Source organism: Cygnus olor, chromosome 2 (genome assembly GCF_009769625.2).
Source record: "Cygnus olor isolate bCygOlo1 chromosome 2, bCygOlo1.pri.v2, whole genome shotgun sequence".
Classification (NCBI taxonomy): Eukaryota; Metazoa; Chordata; class Aves; order Anseriformes; family Anatidae; genus Cygnus; species Cygnus olor.
In genome coordinates this window covers 117,432,359-117,451,820 of record NC_049170.1, presented here as the reverse complement: position 1 = coordinate 117,451,820, position 19,462 = coordinate 117,432,359, and positions in this window count along the sequence as shown.

Below are 19,462 nucleotides of genomic sequence, written 5' to 3'. Positions count from 1 at the left end.
ACTGGTGAGAGACTTACTGGAGTCTGGAAAGTGACAGTTGCTCACAGAAGTAGAATACACTGAAAATTTGTGGTGCTGACCGAAATAGAAATTACCTCCTTCCGAGAAATTCAAGAGAAAAGCCACTACAAGGAAATCATTGCTAAAGGAGGAAAGCATGTGGTTCATTACTGCTGAAATTCACAATATTCCTTAAGAAGAGACATTATTTTTTCCCAGACATTTCAGATCTCTTCAAATGTAAGCAACTGACTTTTCTCTCTCAACTGAGCCTACCAAACTCCTTTTTACTACCCTATAGTGCTAGCTTTCACTTAGTATGCTCATAATTCCCACTAAACTTTATAGGAGTTATGTACATGCATCAAGGACATAATAGATATCTTTAATCCTATGTCTACACTTCCTTTTTTTTTTTTTTTTTTTAAGACTATAAAACCATCCAGATGATAAACTTTGCTAGTTCTGTAGTTTGTTCTCTCAATCTCAAATGTGGTAAGTGCAAATATATTCACATGGGGAAAGGATGAAAGCACAGAAAAGTGAAATTGAGACAGCTCAATGTTTTACAAGTAAGTCTGAACTATTAATAGATGTTGATTGTTAACAGAATAAAAGTATAGTTCAAAATGTTGTTGGTTTATTTTTCTTGGTTTTGTTCTTTGTTGTTGGGGTGGAGGTGTTTTTGCAATTCAGAGGCAAGGTCACAGAATAATTAATAACTACTATTTTAAATAAATAAATAAATAAATAAGTCTCCAGATCACTATGAATTGCTTTTGTCTGTTCTTAAGCAACATTTTGCAAAAGCCATGGAGTTGGCTCACTATATAAGCTGTAAATACCAATATTAAAAGTTATCAAATCAAAGCTGATGGCTGAAGAAAGTCAAACATGCTATATACTAACAATCTACCTTTACAGGGGAAATCTGACGTGCATGAGCTAGAAAAGCTATTATCTAGACAGTTAAGTTCTACCTCTCAAGTGATTAAAAGGTGGTCAACTTCAGCTTTTTCAAAGATAATAATGCATTTCCATCCTCTTGTGTGTCATCTTTTTCTACTACTCATTAATCCCTATTTCTACCATTTCTCTTGAACAGTGGCATATAATTTAGTAAAGGACTGAAGTATGTAACGTTACTAACACAAAATCAGAAAGCTTTGTTTCGTACAGGCAGACCATGTTTAGAGGAAAATCATAAAAAACTTTATTTTATACTTTATTTGAAAGTAAACTCTTTTGCTTTTTAAAAAAGCTTTTTTAAAAACTGCTTTTTGTTGTCAACATAAGGAGCCTGATTAAAATCAGCAAGAATTTACGTTGTTGTAAAGGAGTGTTAATGGAACTACCCCTGAACACTGCTGAAAGGCCAGAGTAGATGCTGCTAATGTAATGGTTCCTATAAGTTCACTTGTTCCTGCTGTTTTGTGGTGGTGTGTTTTGTTGGTTTTTGTTTTTGTTTTTGTTTTTTGGTTGGTTGGTTGGGTTTTTGTACAGGTAGGCTAAGAAAGTGAACAGTTTTAGCACAGGCTTTTAAGCTCACTTATTCATTCTCATAATTACTGATCAACATGAAGAACAGGAAACTAAAATCCAAGTAAAAGAGTAACCTTTTTTGAAAGTACATTTCTTAGGTTCTTTAGCCAAGCACATTTTAATACAAAAGAAGGAAGCAGTAGGATGTCAGTGGTAAGTTCTGTAATAATGAAGAGAAGTGTTTTTCTCTGTGAAGAACAGCCAGTTTAGGGGAAGATTCAGAACTACATTACTTCTAAGCAACCTCAGTGAAGGAAGTCAGGGCAGCTCAGATTATTTGACAAATTTATTTAGAAGTAGCAGTTATTTCAAATGAAAAATCTTTTGTAGAATACATAACCAATTTAAAACCTTTTTATATCTGTTTTTATCTACTAAGCAAACATACAGAAAAAGGTTCTTGATACTTGCAAGCATGTGATACAAGAGAATATCTGATAACTAAAGAGGTAAAACATACAAATATTATGTGAAATTTGTGGGGGGAAAAAAATCTTAATTTTTTTCTAGAATATTCTCTTGTCTCCTAGTTCAGTGTTGGAGCTCTTCTTGGGTTTAGTATTTACCAAGAGGAGAGCATGGAATGTCCTGTTGTGGTACAGCTCATCAAAAATATTGCTAAACTTACTTTTCTAAAAATGCTCTGTATTTTTTGGGACTAGTAGCATGCTGAATTGTTAAATACAGAAAAGTGAAACAATAAATTACTTTTTATAAAAATAAGAATAATTTTATTTATATCATTTTTATAATTACTATTTTTAAAGTGTTATTTTTTAATTAGCATACAGTAGTCTACTGGTAGAAAAGAACTCTGTGAACTGGTACTAGAAAGGAACTGTAAATGAGAAACTATTTTTAAATTATTTTTTAAAAAGCTAACAGACTGAAACATGTTCATTACTGCTTATTTTTACCAAAATAGGAAGCAAACTTCCTTTTCAAACACCCTAGTTAAATATGACTTTGTATATACATGCTATTTTATTTACAGATTAGAAGGGGATGTTTACTTTGACAACAGCTTCTAAACACTTAATTCTCCTTAAAAGTTATTTATTTCCAGAGCATCTAAAACCAAAGATATGGCTAAAGTCACGTTTTAGAGATTCATTAGAGATTCATTCAATAGAGATTCATATATGCAATAAAGTGAAGCTCTAAACTGAGCTTTTGAGACACTGAAAAATATGGACATCATTTATAATTGTCTTTTCCATGTGTCACCCAAAGGGAGAGAGAATTCATTGCATAAAAAAGCACATTGAAGTGGTTAAGGTGGATGGATTTCTAACTGTCTAGGAAAAAAAAATCCAAAATTCCTAGATTTACATAGTGGGATCAATGACAGCTAAGGGTTCTCCATCTAGTTATGGTTAAATCACTTGTTTAAACTAAATTTCAATTTCATACATTTTGAAAAAAATCCTCCCATAAAGGATTTTGTAGTTATTACTGCTTCCTCCTGAAGGTTTCACTGAAGAAAAAAATAAGGGAAGGAAAAGGAAAAGACTGTCAGGGTGTTTTACAGCACTAGATTAATATTACGCAGTTCAAATTGATATTGTTGTCTTCAGTAGCACTCCTAAGAGTCACAGAACGTCATGCATTGTGTCAAATCTTCAAATATGGCTGGAAACAAAAGTAGGCATTGTACCAACAATCTCCTATTACTGTGAAAAACATTTTGTAAAGGATCTGACTCATCTAGAATAAATTGATAATTTACACAAAGTGTTGGAAATAATTAGCCTTAAAAAAAGAATCAAAACGAATAAAACCTCCAATATAATAATATTCAATATGATATAAATTCCATCAGCATAGATAATTCACAGCAAAACTTGGCTGTACTGAAGACAGTAAAGCAAATGGCAGGAAAGTGATAATTTTAATTTGAAATTTTCTACAGTTTCAAAATTAGTGACAGGTAATGCATGTAAAGCAATTTCATCTTTATAGTAATTTGTTACATTTCCTTAGGTGTGAACATTTGAGAAACAGAAATCAAAAGGATAACCATACCCAGGAAAAATATTTCCATAGTAAATTACAAGAAAACATTTTTTTTTTTTTAGTTTAACCTTAAGCAGTAACAATTTTACTAGCTTCTTTAGGGGTTTAGAGTCATGTTAGGTTGCATAAGCTGTGCGGGTGGATAGCCTTAGCTGAGCAGCAAATTAGAACTACCTTCTTCCTCTCATGGTCACTTCTTCCCTAGAGAAGAAGCCCTCCTGTGTACAGCAAAGAAGCAGAGAGATTTCAGTGGCAGGTAAGGAACTGCAGTTTGCTGCAACTCTGAAGTCAGTAAGAGGGGGAATAAACCTATGAGATGGAATGTGCAAACAAGGACACAGCTAGGAGAGGTTTATTGACAGCGTCTTTTATTCCTGTTTTATTTCACCTTGAGTTCTCTTTTTATAAGCATTTTAAAAATGGACTTCTTAGAAATATTACTCATGTGTGCTTCTGTTCTAATAAAAACTAGATTTTGTGGGTAAGAGCTCTTCTCTCTTCAGCACTTGCTGTTTTAAAAAAATGCATGGGGGGAGAGGGATAAGTTATTCTAAAGGGCTTTTTTCCAAATATCACCATACAATTTAACAGTTTCCAAAAGGCTTGTTTTATTTGCTTTTCCTTGTCTCCAAGATTACAATTCCTTTATTCTGTTTAACTACAGAAGGGGAAAAATATGTTCCTTTGTAGTAAGACAAGTATTAGCTGTTTCTGCCAGAGCTACCCTGATACATATTACTAGCCAGACTCCAAAAAGCCAAAAGAGAAGGAAATATATTATGGAGAAACAACCTCCTCTCTTTTCAATCTTAAATCAAATATAATTTGATCAGCTTACAGACATTTACATATAAGAGCAAATAGTATATTTTTTTTTTAATATACTCACGGAAATGTATTGTAAAGGTCAAACTCAAAATACTCTGAGTTAAGTTATATTATGTATTTTAGTTATATAAATGTTTACCTGTATCTATCAGACTGTAGATAAGATGGACCTATTACAATGAGGAAAAATTTTGATGAATAACAACAATGAAAGACAAGTTAACATTAATTACTGTTATGCTCATTGTTGTGATAAGTTTGTGGGGGAAAGGCAGTGGAGATTTTTAAACAGTAGTGTTGGACTGAATTTCCTCTAGAGGCAGTATATTAGAAGATGCAAACAACAGATCACTACAGCAGAGCTATTTCTATTTGTTTATTTTTGGATGCCCAGGAGAATTAACTTTTCTTAAGAAAAAAAAAAAAGGGTAAAATTTGTCATTAAGCCTTCGATTAACAGATCTATTATTGTAATTAAATATTGGAAGTTCAGTCAAAACAGAATTGGATGACTGATTTCCACAGTTTTTACAAAATCAATGAAAGGGCAAAAAAAGTTTAAGTTTTGTAAGATTAGAATTGGTTTGGCTCATTAGAGGTCGCTGAGGGTATTGCCAGGACTGTTTTAAACCTCTGGTTACATCTACAACTTCAGACAGCTGTGTCAGTCATCATGTTCCTTGCTCAGCTCCATTAAATCCATATCGTCATTTGGAGAGGCCTCGGCTGTGAATGCACCACTATTCACAGGTTCAATCAATGTTAGGGGTACTTGCAAGCTGTCTGCTCATGGCACCAATACTGATTGCCTTTCTCATGTAATACTCTCAACAACAGTGCCGTATAACCAAGGGGTTAGTTATATCTGATAAACTTGTTAGAGTGAGAGAAGAAATTCTTCGCCCTGAGAAGATGATGAGTAGGGGAGTAGAAATTTGTTTTTACACAATTTCTTTCAATGTATCTGAATTTTCTTTACTTAATATTGGTGGTTCCAGTGTACATGTTGATAAAAATTAGTCCTCCTAATCAAATTTCCTTCTTAAAGCAAGTAGAGCAAAAGAAAGCAGAACTACCTCTGAGCTTTGGACAACCTCAGATCCCATGCCAACAAGAGAAATACTAAATGTTCCACAGTCCCCAGTCTCCCGTCACCTTCTGCACTGTCAAAGAGACTCTTGCTACTATGGCTGCCTGAAGAATAGGAGATCAGTGCAAACTCAGAATCAGGGCTATGCAATTAGGAATCCATGATGGTAATATATCACCCATTATCATCGTATAGTTTTAATAGTTTCCATTTCTGGAATTCAAACTCAGAATTCATTCAGGAATAGCAATAAACTGTAATGAGTCAAAAACTACCTTTTTTACATCAAAGAAGAGATTAATTTAGAATATAAAGTTGCATGAAAATTGGATTAGATGGGTGTTAGCCTAACTCCTAGTTCTTGAGGGCAGATGAAGAAACAGCAGTCCTTATTCTAAGTATTTCAAACCCAGTAAGCATCCTCAAAGACTCTGTTTCATACTAAATTTCGCAGAAGTTATTGTTCTTTTATAGTGAAATGTATTTTAGGATGGGGTGTTTCAATTCTGTAATGGATTTATATTTTCAAGGACAAGTTCATAATATGCACATGTATGAGCCCTTGAATATTCTGCCTCATTCAAAAGAGAGATGAACATGCAGAAATGCTCCATGACCTCATATGAAGTTGGCAGGTAATCATCAGCTGTGTTTTGGACAGTTAATCTCTGTAGCTGAAGGAGGATAAAGTCATGTAAACATAAAGCCTTATGACATCTTCATTTTTAGGGGTTTTGGCAACATGTTCAGGCAACCAGTACTGACTGCAAAAATAAAAATAAATATAACAAATACCTACAAGTGTTTCTTATTTAGTTAGGTCAGTGTGTGCTTCACTCATAAGAGTCATGACCCATACAACTTGCCAAAAAACAGAGAAGAATAGAGCTTTATGAATGCAAAGAGGTCATTGGTTTCCACTCTTCACAGTGGATCTAAAGAGAACAGAACAGAACTCAGACTAAAATGTAATTAATTTTATTGCCAAGAATGTTCCCACTTAGTATATTTTGACTGCTTGAAAAGTATATTTGCCTTCATTAAAGAATGCAGTAATCATAATATTGTCTTAGACAAGACACAGAAGACCAAATTTTGATCTTTTTCACTACCAAAGAAGAAATCTTTATGCATTTTCAAAAGAAGTATGGGAATTGGGACTTTTTAAATTAAAAAACATGGTAAGGCAAAGTTTGCAAGATTTCCCTCACAGAATTGCTAAGGCTGGGAGGGAACTCTGGAGATCATCTGGTCCAACCTCCCTGCTCAAGCAGGGCCACCCAGAGCAGGTTGCCCAGGACCATATCCAGGTGGCTTTTGAAGAGCTCCAAGGAGAATCCACAGCCTCTCTGGTCAATCTGTACTTGTGCTCCATTACCCTCACAGGAAAGTAGTGCTTCCTGGTGTTTAGATGGAACTCTTGTATTCCACTTTGTGCCCAGTGCCTCTTCTCCTGGCACTGGGCACCACTGAAAAGAGCCTGGATCCATCTTCTTTGCACTTTCCCTTCAGCTATTTGTAGACATTGATGAGATTCCCCCTAAGTCTTCTCTTCTCCAGGCTGAACAGCCCCAACTCTCTCAGCCTTTCCTTATAGAAGAGGTGCTCCAGCCCCCTTGATCATCTTGGTAGCCCCCTGTTGGACTCTTTCCAGTATGTCCACGTTTCTCTTGTACTGAGGGGGGCAGAACTGGACATGGTACTCCAGTGCTGACTAGAGGGGAAGGATCACCTCTGTTGACTTGCTTGTGGTACTTTGCCTAACACAGACAAAAATAGTATTAGCCTTCTTAGTGATAAGAGCACATTGCTGGCTCATTCAATTTGGTGTCCACCAGGATCCCCAGGTCCTTTTCTGCAGAGCTGCCTTCTAGCTTGGTGGACCCCAGAAAGTACTGATGTTTCTGGGGGAAATTCCATGTACTGGGGTTGTTCCTCCCCAGTTGCAGGACTTTGCACTGTTCCTTGTTGAACTTCATGAGATTTCTATCAGCTCACCTCTACAGCCTGTCAAGGTCCCTCTGGATGGCTGCATCGCCCTCTGGTGAGTCAAGCACCCCCACTAACATGTAGTTTCATGTCATCTGTGAATTTACTCAGGGTGCACTCTATCTCATTATCCAGATCATTAATGAAGATGTTAAACAAGACTGGACACAGTACCGACCCCTGGGGTACGCCACTCATTATAGGCCTCCACATACTGAGCTACCTGGTATGAAGAATACAAAGATGCTATTTTAAAGCTACTCTTTTCAATTACAGGTAAACTTTGTACTGTAGTAATTTTAACTGTTTAGATATTATTCCTCTTGTTCCACATTTAGATGTATAATGTAAGCAGTAACAACTAGCAGTACAAAAGAAACTTGACCCAACTACATGTATTCATCCATATCTGTAGAAGTTCATCTTGTGCTATGCATATAGTTACACACAGTACTACTTGAGAGAACACTTGTGTTCTCAAGGAACTACTCAGAAACAGTGCAGTCTTGAGGTCATTCACTTCTGCATGATCATTAGGATGTACAGTTTATTCCATAACCACAGTGTACAGTCTAGTAAACCAAATGGATAATGCTCAGTTAATAGTTACTTTCGTGTTCTTTCTCATTTTTCAGCTTGCAAACCTCAGATCTTACTACTTTCCCTGTTAAAAAATCATGCTTCAACAACAACATTCTTTCCTATTTGAGTGTTTTTATGAGATAATGTAGCATCTTTTTCTTTTTTGCAGATGGGTCCAAAGGCACAAAAGACACAGGTCTTTTAAGGCCTTCTAAAAGGAAGAAATTTAAGTATTTTATTTATTTCATTGTTTGCTGCCAAAATATGTTTAAGGGTATAGTCACTAAATTTATTGCTGCTAGTCTCATATAGGGCAAAAGGCTGGGGACTGCTGAGAACAGGTGATAGCATAAAAAAGCATTTTCCAGCATGATATGAAGATACATAACCCTATATTTTGTGGAGGCATTGTGATCATTTTATCTTTATAACTCTATCAGAGACCAGCTTTTCTGTCCTCTCAAAGTTGCTGCCTCCTGGGTAACTATGTCCTGAAAGTCTCTCTGTACAATGAGGAACAGCAAATGTAGGAAAGGGCATATCGACCAGCACCATGTAAATGGAGTGTCTTTAGAATAGGTTGGAGGGTGGTTTTTTTAAGTTTTGTTGTCAAACTAAGCAGCACATATAATAGGAATTTTCTTTCAGCCTTAAAACTCATATTTTTAGTAGCCAGTCCATAAGATTAATCTTGCTTCTTTCAAATTCTTGTCTGAAGTGTGAATCCCCTCCAGCTTCCCAGTGCTTGGAGAATTGTACCATTTTCCTCAAATGATCTAGTCCACAGAAAAAGCATATCCATTTTTGGTGAAGCTGTCTTCACAAACATTTAATGCAAGGCTGCCATCTCACATAAGATGTTTGAGATAAAATGCTTTTATAAAAAAACTAATACTAAGTATATGCAACACTACCAAGTCTGCCCAGCATCATCATGGCTAGAAGGGAGACAAAACCCACAGGTTTTGATACTGAAGTGCTAACTTCAAAAAGATGTAAGTAAATATTCATCAATAACCTGTTTCAGAATCAAGAAGTTTGAAAAAGTGTTATGAATGTGACAGTCTGGAAGAAACAAAGAAAAAAAAATGCCTTTGCCTTATGCAGAATCATTTTCTTTGGTATGACAGCATGCGAAGGTCACTGTGACAGAAAGCTTTAGAAAACAATATTGAGGCACATAGTATAAAACAATAGGTAAAATTCCTGCTCTTCTTCATACTATTCCTGAAACAATCCTTTGGTTTTAATTTTATATCCCAGAAGACTTAAAATTGATATTTATAATTAAATAGCATTCGCATTTAGAGCAGCCTGCACAGTAAAGGAAGTTTCGGCTCAGAAGGTCAAGGCCCAAACTGCAACAGAAGCAGATATCAGTTTCTTCTCATTTACGCAAGGAATATTAGATAAACAACTTAGAAAGGGGGATTTTTCATACTTGGCATGTTGTCAGATACTTTAAAATTGTTCCCATAGAGCTAGTCAAAAGGCTTAGGCCCACAGAATCTTCAAAAGCCATGTGTAACTGCAGATATGCCAGGTTAGTCAGAATAAAGTCACATCTTACCAAAAAAAAAAAAAAAAAAATCAATACTGTTTTCATAGCCAATTATTTATTTAAAATATATCTGTAGAACATTCTTGGGTCCAAATCAAATTTGTCAGTGACAAGGCTGGCACTATTACTCACAGATTAATATAATTCATAGACTCACAGTATATCCTGAGTTGTAAAGGACTCACAAGGATCATCAAATCCAACTCCTGGCTCCACACAGGACCACACAAAAATCAGACGATTTGTCTGGGAATGTTGTCCAAACGCTTCTTGAACTCCAGCAGGCTCAGTACCATGACCAGTGCCTAGGGAGCCTGTTCCAGTGCCTGACCACCCTCTTGGTGAAGAACCTTTTCCTGACACCCAGCCTGACCTGCCCTGTCCCAGCTTCATGCCGTTCCCTCGGGTCCTGTCACTGTCCCCAGAGAGCAGAGCTCAGCGCCTGCCCCTCCACTCCCCTCGTGAGGGAGCTGCAGGCCGCCATGAGGCCTCCCCTCAGCCTGCTCTGTTCTGGGCTGAACAAACCAAGGGACATCAGCCACTCCTAATACATCTTTCCCTCTAGATCCTTCAGCATCTTTGTAGCCCTCCTTTGGATGGTCTAATAGTTCTATACCCTTATTGGATCATCCAACTTTATTTGAGGCACCCAAAACTGGGGAATATCAATGTACACTAAAATACATGTGAATATGTACACACACTTATAACTGTATATATGACATATGCATATTATCTATATCATTATTGTATGTATATATAGTACAAAATATATGTGTACTATAGTATGTAATAATGATTACATACATATAAACATGGCATATATTATGCAGGATCTAGTGGGTATTCCTATCACATTTACGTACAGCAAATATGTACTCAATTTTACTCCCATACAGGACACAAACCATATTCAGCAAATAAATTCCCAATTTACAGCAAAATTTAGTTTTATTATTCCAAAACAGATCAACTTTGCACTATATGCTAATTAACATTAATCAATTTGTACATCTAAGAATAACAATAGACTTGAACCAGGATGGGATAGCTGGGCCTACTGAAATATCTGGCTTTCAGGTTCCTCTTCACATTCCCGGCTTCTTGGAATTCTTTCTCCTTCTTAATTTCCACATGGTGATATGGAAACAAGATTCACATGTTAGGCTGCTTTATTTGTCCCTCATCTAATTCTACAAGCAGAAGATTTTCTGTTCTGTCACCTTTACAACAACTCCACTAAAGCTTTTGTATGGGTCTGTGTTTTTTTTAATTTTTCAGGAATATCTGTGTGGTATCAATTAGTCCCTGTGAGTTTTTAAAGAGTGAGAGAATAAATATTACACTTGTCCTGAAGAATATTAAAAACAAACATACAAAACACAAGCACTACTTCCCTTTGCAAATACGTTTTAAGTGGTTTAGAAGTCATTTCTGCATTAAGGTTGGACAACAAATAGGTTTCAGACTAGGCTAGAAGGGGACTACATTTTCTGCCCATTCCCTCAGGTATTCAGTATCTTAAGTAATGACTTTGAACTCTATAAAAAAAAAAAAGGGGGGGCATAAAAGCATCAAATTGGATTGGTAGCCCTTAAATATATATATATAAAAATATTTCTTTTATAATTAATTCATATGAACAGCAACAAGTTCTGTCCTCAGGCCATACCAGAATCCTCTGCTTTAAAAAGTTCTCTTCCTAGCATACTCTGTCATAGTTCAGTTGTTTATAGAGCTAATCACACTAGAAACACACAATACAGACTCGTTCTTTTTGGAAAATAAGCTCATTATGTGAAGATTTACTTATAAACATTAAAAAGAAGTGATTTTAAAAGAAACGTAATTCATTATCAAGTTCACCCTTCCTATAATATTGATTGTAGCAACAGTATCTAGATTAGCTACATGCTAAAAACAAACACATGCATGTACCACCCCCAAAAAAGAGAATAAAGACCTTATAGCTAAACCCCTAATAAAATAAATAAATAAATAAATAGAAGTCAGTAGGTTAAATTGTTCCCACGTTGTGTTAATGAGACTCACCTGTTAAGCCATTCAAACTGATTAATACCTACTGGCATTTGAGTAAAACACATCTCTAATGTTTACCACAGCTAACTTTAATTTCTTAAAATTACCTTAAGGTAGTGGTATTGCAATTCCTTAGAAGAATTGAAATCATCCCAAAATGTGATGCATGTGGCCTGTTGAATATATCAATGAGAGAAGGGAGAAATCCTTTACTTTCTTCTGCAAATCTTCACTGTATTTCATTGCTGTGAAGAGTTTGAAAATACACTGCTTAATGCATTTGTCATGTTATAACAGATGCATCTAACACTTTTTTTCTCCTGTTATTTAACATACACAATGCTTAATGTACATACCCCTCAAATCTCTAAAGCAGATACTTTTCTCTTCTTCAACAGTTTTAGAAAAGCTGGTTTGAAACTCATCTAAAGGGGAAAGATAAGGGTAAATTTCAAGAAGAAGGGATTACAGATAGGTGAAAGGTATAGAAAGACTGAGGGCATTTACTGCAGAACATGGAGTTTCTTTTACCCCTCAGCTGATGTATTGACCCAGAAGACCCAGGTGAAAGCACTTAATAGTATCATGAGGGTGGATGGGTAAGTAGGGTAAGGACTGGTAGGTTAGTGGTAAATCCTGTTATCTGCTTAGCAGAGCATGGCAACGATGCTACTTTGTCTAGTGAAGTATTCTGATTACAAACATATGTGCTTTTAAGATGTGAATGTGCCAGGGCAAACATGTATGCAGTTTGATACTTTGGGCATGCACTTTCAGTTGACTTTTATGATATACTATAATTGCGTCAATGTGACTTCCATTGAGGCATGACCAGGTAGGATGTTCATTTCGTACTCTACAGAAAAAAAGCTTGTTTCTTTCAGATGTTTTTTTTCCATGGATATACTTGTACAAACATGAGAAAATTCAAAAGCTCCTTTGTATTGGAGATAGTCCAAATTTACAGTATCGTAAATCCTGAGTTTCTGCAAACATTTGCTTAAAGGATGTCCAAACGGATTCAACGTCTATACAGCCTCACATAGTTACTTTTTATAGAAATTTAATTTAACTAATTTGTATGTAGTGATACGTTCATTATGATGTACCCAGCCTTCTGTCTTTTTCCTGATAACGGGTCAGGGAGGTCTGTGAAGGACCGCTGACAAACAGTGATGTCTCTTTTGGTCTATAAGCAGAATCTTTATTTAATATATTATGGTATTAAAAATAATAAAGTAGCTACTATATATCCATTAGACTTCACAAAATTTCCAGATGCCATGCACTTCATTGTATTTAAGTCTATTAAATTCATGGCAAGTACAATTGATATATACTGAAGGGTAAAAAGTTTCTATGGGCTCCTCATTCAGTTTTGATTATTTCTTGCCTAATACTTAGATAGTAACCTCTTTGTGGCTGAATTATGTTTTTATGTTTATACAGCAGTTAACAGAAGTCAACTTTCGTTCATTAGTCATTTCCAAAGGATAAATGATTAGGCAGCAATACGTAAATGATGCTCTTTCCCTTCCTTATGCAGGTGATCTGTTTTTTTACTACGTATTCATTAATATTCTGGGGGGGAAAATAAACAAAACAATCAAAAACAAAATATTTCAGCTCCACCATTGTTTAGTCATAGCAACACAGATTTAAGCAAACATATACCAGATATACATAAATATTTCACTTTTAGCCATCTATGGAGTATTTGGTTATTGTCCTCCATAAATAATACCCAGATAAACTTCATCTGTAGATGAAAGAAGATCTGGAGTCTTAAACTGACAGTAATAAAAGAGGGCATGAAGATTAAAGAAAGAATACCTCTGCTTATTTTACAGAGGCCAACACCTGATTAAGCTAAAAAGAAGGCAGAAAACAGGGCAGAGGGCAATTACTGAAGGTTGGGGACATAAGCAAGCTTTATCTTGAAGGTGGACAAATCCTGTTCTTGTGACAAAACTATCTTAAATGTAATTCCATCATGAGAACATTTTAAGTTTTCCTGTCGTATTATTTTGCATGAGTTCTCCCTAGACTCTTCAATTTGATGATGAATTAGTGTCACATCGGAGATGGCTCTCATCGGTTTATTATAGTTTTTATTCCATTAGCAAAAGCTGTAATGTATCATGAATGGTGACTTTTTTACTAAAACTTTGTTAGATTTTGCATTTATTGCAAACAACTGTAAAGACAGAAAAGAAAATATTAGTTCTCATTTAGACAATTTTCATTTCAGTTCCCAGGTTTGAGAAAATTTTAGACTCTAATATGCTGTTAAGAGAAAGGATGCACTATATTTCATATGTATGAACAATATTTTGATTCAAGCATATGTTCTTTTTTCTTTTCCTTTGTGATCCTAAGCAAGGGGAATTCTGCTTCTTAGATGACACTGCCAGAAAATGCTTGAGATGATCTTTTGCTGTAAAGTTGGTCTGTTGGATAATAACTCAGGACTCCATAACAGAGTTCTCTGAAGTGTCTGACATGGGCAAGTAAACCACTCTTCAGATCTCACTCTTGAAGATAAAACAACTGCTCTGCTTGAGGAACACAGCAGCATGTCTCCCCAGTTAATGCTTACAAGCCATTTTTAGATCTATTTCTGTTCAAAGCTGCAACACACGTTTCTCTTCTGGCATCACACCTTGCTCATTTGTCTCCTCAGGTGGAAATAGCCAGTTTTAGTGCCCAAAGCTTTCTGAATGCCATGCAGTCATGACTAATTTATTCCTATAGATAAGTACATTTGACTACAAATTCCAAATCACAACTGAAAATCTACAGGAACTTGGAATAGTTTTCCCCCAATTTTAATGACAATTTCCAGCACAATGTAATCAAATAGAAATCTTTAGAAAAGCAGTTGTTAAGTAAAGTTATTCCTCCGATTTAATAAGATTTAGTCACTTAATATTTGCATTTTATGTACATGTTGAATAGTGTGATGGTGTGAATATATACACCTCCCCACACATGCACAGTCCACATACCATATATGTACATAGATATACACACCCACATAAATCTAATATATATATAAAAGCGTGGGTGTTTTATATATAAAACATGCAGAAAATGCTTTCTCCAACTATGCTTATGGGCTCATTTTGAATATACAGACTGAAGGAAATATAGTTCAAGAGAGTTTTATGATTTGTGTTGCTCTACCTCCTTTTTATTTTTTCCTCAAAACCTGTGTTTTGAAAAGAATCAGAGGTAGCAAATGAGAACAAGAAAGAGAAATTCAGTGTCTCAGTTCTAGATCCTCACATTTAGCACAGCATAATTAAAGAAGTTATTTAATATAGACATCTTGGAACTTTTTTTCTTTTTCTATTTTTTTTTTTTGTGAATCCCTTGTGATTGTGTTACATAAAGAAGCCAGTATGTCTGTAACTCATACCAAAATAATCTTTAACTTTAGCATTCCTCACAAAAATCACTTCAAATAACAAAAGGATTTTGAAGTCTTCAAAGATTAACCACTTTCAAAGCAAGACACCATACCAGCCTATAACAAAAAACATTGATTTCTACTTCATTCCAAAGCATAGAAATGTATTCTACCTGTCTGATGAGTAATTTTAAGCCATTAGTGAAACATTGTGTTACATGGAATTGAAATATCAATTTTACATGTTGCTGACATAAGATCTTCAAAGCTCTCTGAAAGCTGAAACTGATTGCTGTTTAGTTTTCCAGTAAATATAAATACAATATTAAAAGGATGTCAATATAATTGAAAGCGTCCAGAGAAGGGCAACAAAGCCGATAAAAGGGATGGAAGGCATGTCCTGTGAGGAGAGGCTGAGGATGCTTGGGTTGCCTAGTATAAACCTCATTGCTCTCTACAACTTCCTGAGGAGGCAAAATGGAGCGGGAGGTGTCAGTCTACTCTCCTTCATGACCAATGATAATGATGTGCAGGAACAGAACAAAGATATACCAGGGGAGGTTCAGGCTGGATATTAGGAAAAATTTCTTCTCCATGAGGGTGGTCAAACACTGGAACAGGCTTCCTAGAGATATGGTTGATGACCCATGCCCGTCAGTGTTCCAGAGGCATTTGGTTAATGTCCTTAATACTATTTTAACTTTTGTTTAGCCCTGAAGCAGACAGGCAGTTAGACTAGATGATCTTTGAGGGTCCCTTCCAACTGAAATATGCTATTCTATTCTAGAGGGGAAATGTGATCTGTGAAGTCATTGATGAGTAGTATGTAAAACATCCCCATAATGAAATTCAATAGAAATACATACAAGAAATGGCAGTTATGTTCTAGCATTATAAATACAAACTTCCTTGAAAAAATAACTTCCATGCAAAGAAACTATTTAAATTTTTGCTTTCTGCAATACAAATTTAGAACCTGAACAGAGGTGAGAAAGGAAGGATCTAGGTAATTAACTGGCTGGAAGTGTGTCACAGGACTTGAGAACCTACGTATCATGTCAGGAAATGTTTGGTGAGAATGGAAAAGAACCAGTCGCTGTAGTTCTGTCTTAAACCTAACTTTGAAGAGTCCCCATTCCATATTCCTGATGATTCCATATTCCTATTCTCTGAAACATTCCTGCTGTAAAGGTTGTACAAAGTCAACTGAAGTATTCATGAAGAATGTTTATTTTCTACTTCACAGCTTTGAACAGATCGAGAAAAGCAGATATCCTAAGACATTTTTTTTGACCAGAAGAATATATTGTTGTTATGACTTAACGCTATAACACTTCAAAGATTCTGCACCTCAACTTGGCAAAATGGTTGAGGATACTCTCTTTTAAAGACCTCGTAAGATGGGAACAGTGATAAAAAAAAATGTTTTATAGGCAGCTGTCTACTTTATTAGAAGAGCAGAAGTTAACAGAAGTACTTCTCTTTAGTAGACACTGACTCACTGCTACGGTATGTAGAAAAGTTATGCAAGCAAACAACAGCGTGAACAAGATGCAATGAGAGGAAAAAACATTCTACTCTGTAAGCATTTCTTACACTACATAGCTGTTCAATGTTGACAGTAAAAAAAAAGAAAATCAGATTTGCATAGGCAGACTTAGTCATAAGGAAGCATTTAGACTGAGAAGAAAGTTGACATTTCTTGCTGTAACTCTCTCCTGAGAAGCAGAAATTGGATATACACTAAGTTTCATTTCAAAAGTTTTTAAAAAAGGGGGGAGGGTAGCTAAGCCATAGGACTACAACCTCAGCTGTGTCTTCATAGACCAAAATAACATGATTAAAGGCAGCAGAAGAAATACAGGAATGCTGCCATTCCCACTTCTCGGCAGGATCAATGTAGAGGGAGAAATGGCAAGAAGGGAGTTACAGTGTGAGAATCACTGCTTCCTCTTCCATTTTTTTTTTCCCATCTTTGTCATCTATTTATGTTATCATAAGACTATGTAAATAAAACTGTTCTATTTCTGTTAGGAGACCCTGTACACATTTCAGTGTGCCGAATGAAATGGCAACATCAACTGGAAGCTCTCATTCAGCAAGCAGTCAAGGAAATGCTGATTTTTATCCTCTTTTCCACACCTAAACAGACAAAGCATCAGGTTTGGCTGCAATGCTAAATGACAATGTGTTGCTTATGAATAAATTGTATATATCTCCATGCCATAAATTCTAAAAAGAAAAAAAAAAAAAAAACAAACAAACACTATTTGGGGGTTGAGGGAAGGACTGCTACCCTTGCTGGTCTTTGAAGATCCAAAGAAAGTGTCCTTTGCAGAAATCAATGGAAACTAACACAAGATTTCAGAATGAATAATCTTCTATTTTGGGCAAGTTATCCTGTAGAAGTCCCAAGAAAAATTACACAAAACTATTCATGTGCATTTTTAGTAATCACAATGCCATGAAAAACGGCTCTTTTCTGAGCAGTAATGACTGCCAGTCTCTGGATTGTAAAACACACATTTGAATCATAAATATAATATCTGAGGATAATGGAAAGAAAAACTACAAGCGAGTATTACCAGGAATATTTGGTTGAGCTATGGAAACTTTTCTGGTTACCGTGATCATGGATCTGGTGCACATCATGGGTGCACATGGAATTTGTGTTCCTTATTGTGTTCACTTATGGTTGCTTAACTTGAGTGAGTAGACAACTTTTCAAGAGATTTTGCAATAAGATATTTTTACGACTACTCCATTTCATCTCAGTATCTGTCATCAGCTGATGTTTCATCATCAGATATAAGAGGTCCATCAGACAGCTTCTGGTGTGAAAATATCAATTCTGCCACAAAATATTTAAATGCTTCCATTAAGGATTTAAGAGAAATGTTCTCACAACTTTTATCAGGGCGGTTATTTTATTGTTGTTTCTTTTCCTTGTGATATTTCAGAAAACATTATCCAGTCAAGATTTAACCTTTCACAGGGTTTCATTCAGGAATAATATTTCAATTCTTTTTTATCACGTATTTTAAGTTGCTAGGAATAATAAAATTTCCATTCAGCTGAGGAGTGATGAGGGACAGGCATTGCTGCTGAACCAATGTATCCTAAGGCACACTGACAATGCAAGTAATTTCTTCTGTGATACAACCTCCTTGTCAGTTACATTGTTGCTATTAGAAATAATGCAGCTTCGGAAAAAGTTTATATGAGAATACTGCCTTTTTATTCTAGTGCTATGCATTTGAAACCAAAGTGCTTAATTAGGTACAGATTTGTCCTGAAAACACAAAGGACAATCTCCAAGTATACTAAGAGAAAAAGCAATGGTATAAAAGATTTTTCCTCATAAAGTTTAATGAAATCTATAGCCTCATTAGGTACAGGACACTGACTGAAAATCCACGTTAACAGTTTTAGTCTGCTGTGTTTTCTGTTTAATACAGCAACCTAGAGTGATTTGAATAAAATTTGACAGCCTGTATCTTTTCTTTAATAATTATGAATGCAACTACAGCAACCCAAGATACCTTTTACCCAAATCACTTTAGTTCAGAATGCCGATACAAAAGTCATTTTCCCAGTCCATAACATTGCTGACTATGTCAGTTCATTTGCCTTCTCCCACTGATTTCTCCTTCTCTGCTACATTACTGTTACTTGCCTCCATTTATGGTGTCCTCAGAGGCATGCCCCATTTTACCCAATATCTCTCATTCATTGTTGTGCTGCTAGCTCCTGCTCTGCTTATTCCATGTTGCCAAACTTAATTGACCAATTCATAGTTTTTTAACAAACATTCTCCTGTTTGCTCTCTCTAAGCACTCTAACATTTTAAATCAGTGATTAATCAGAATTTAAACTCTTAAACAAAAGAATCATAGATATGATGGTAATTTATAAAATAAATATCATTATTCAAGTTTTTCAATACCAAGAGTTAAATGAATGTAAGAACTGGACCTTTGGTATGATTTCTGTTTTTTTTTATTTCTTGCACTTTACAGCAGTAGAAACTATTAAATCAATAATTATATAAAAAAGAGAAGATATGAAATTTCATTGGGTAAAAGATAGATTTGTTTTGTAACTAACTGTTTCTTTTATTCTCAGCTCATTGTTGATATGCATAGAAAAATAAAAGCAGGAAAGTGTATTACCTTTGGTTTATGGACTAACCTTACATTCTAGAAGCCCAAAACCACTAACAAATACATACAGAAAGATGTTTAATGTTCTCAGAGCCTGTGTAACCATGAGACCTCAAGAGCAGATAAGTAAAAGCCCTTGACTAACACCATTTAGAAGACTACCTCCCAAGAAATATTAATAGTACACTTTCTAAAACACTTTGCAGCTAGTCTTTTTGCTGCCAAATTCTAAAGAATCT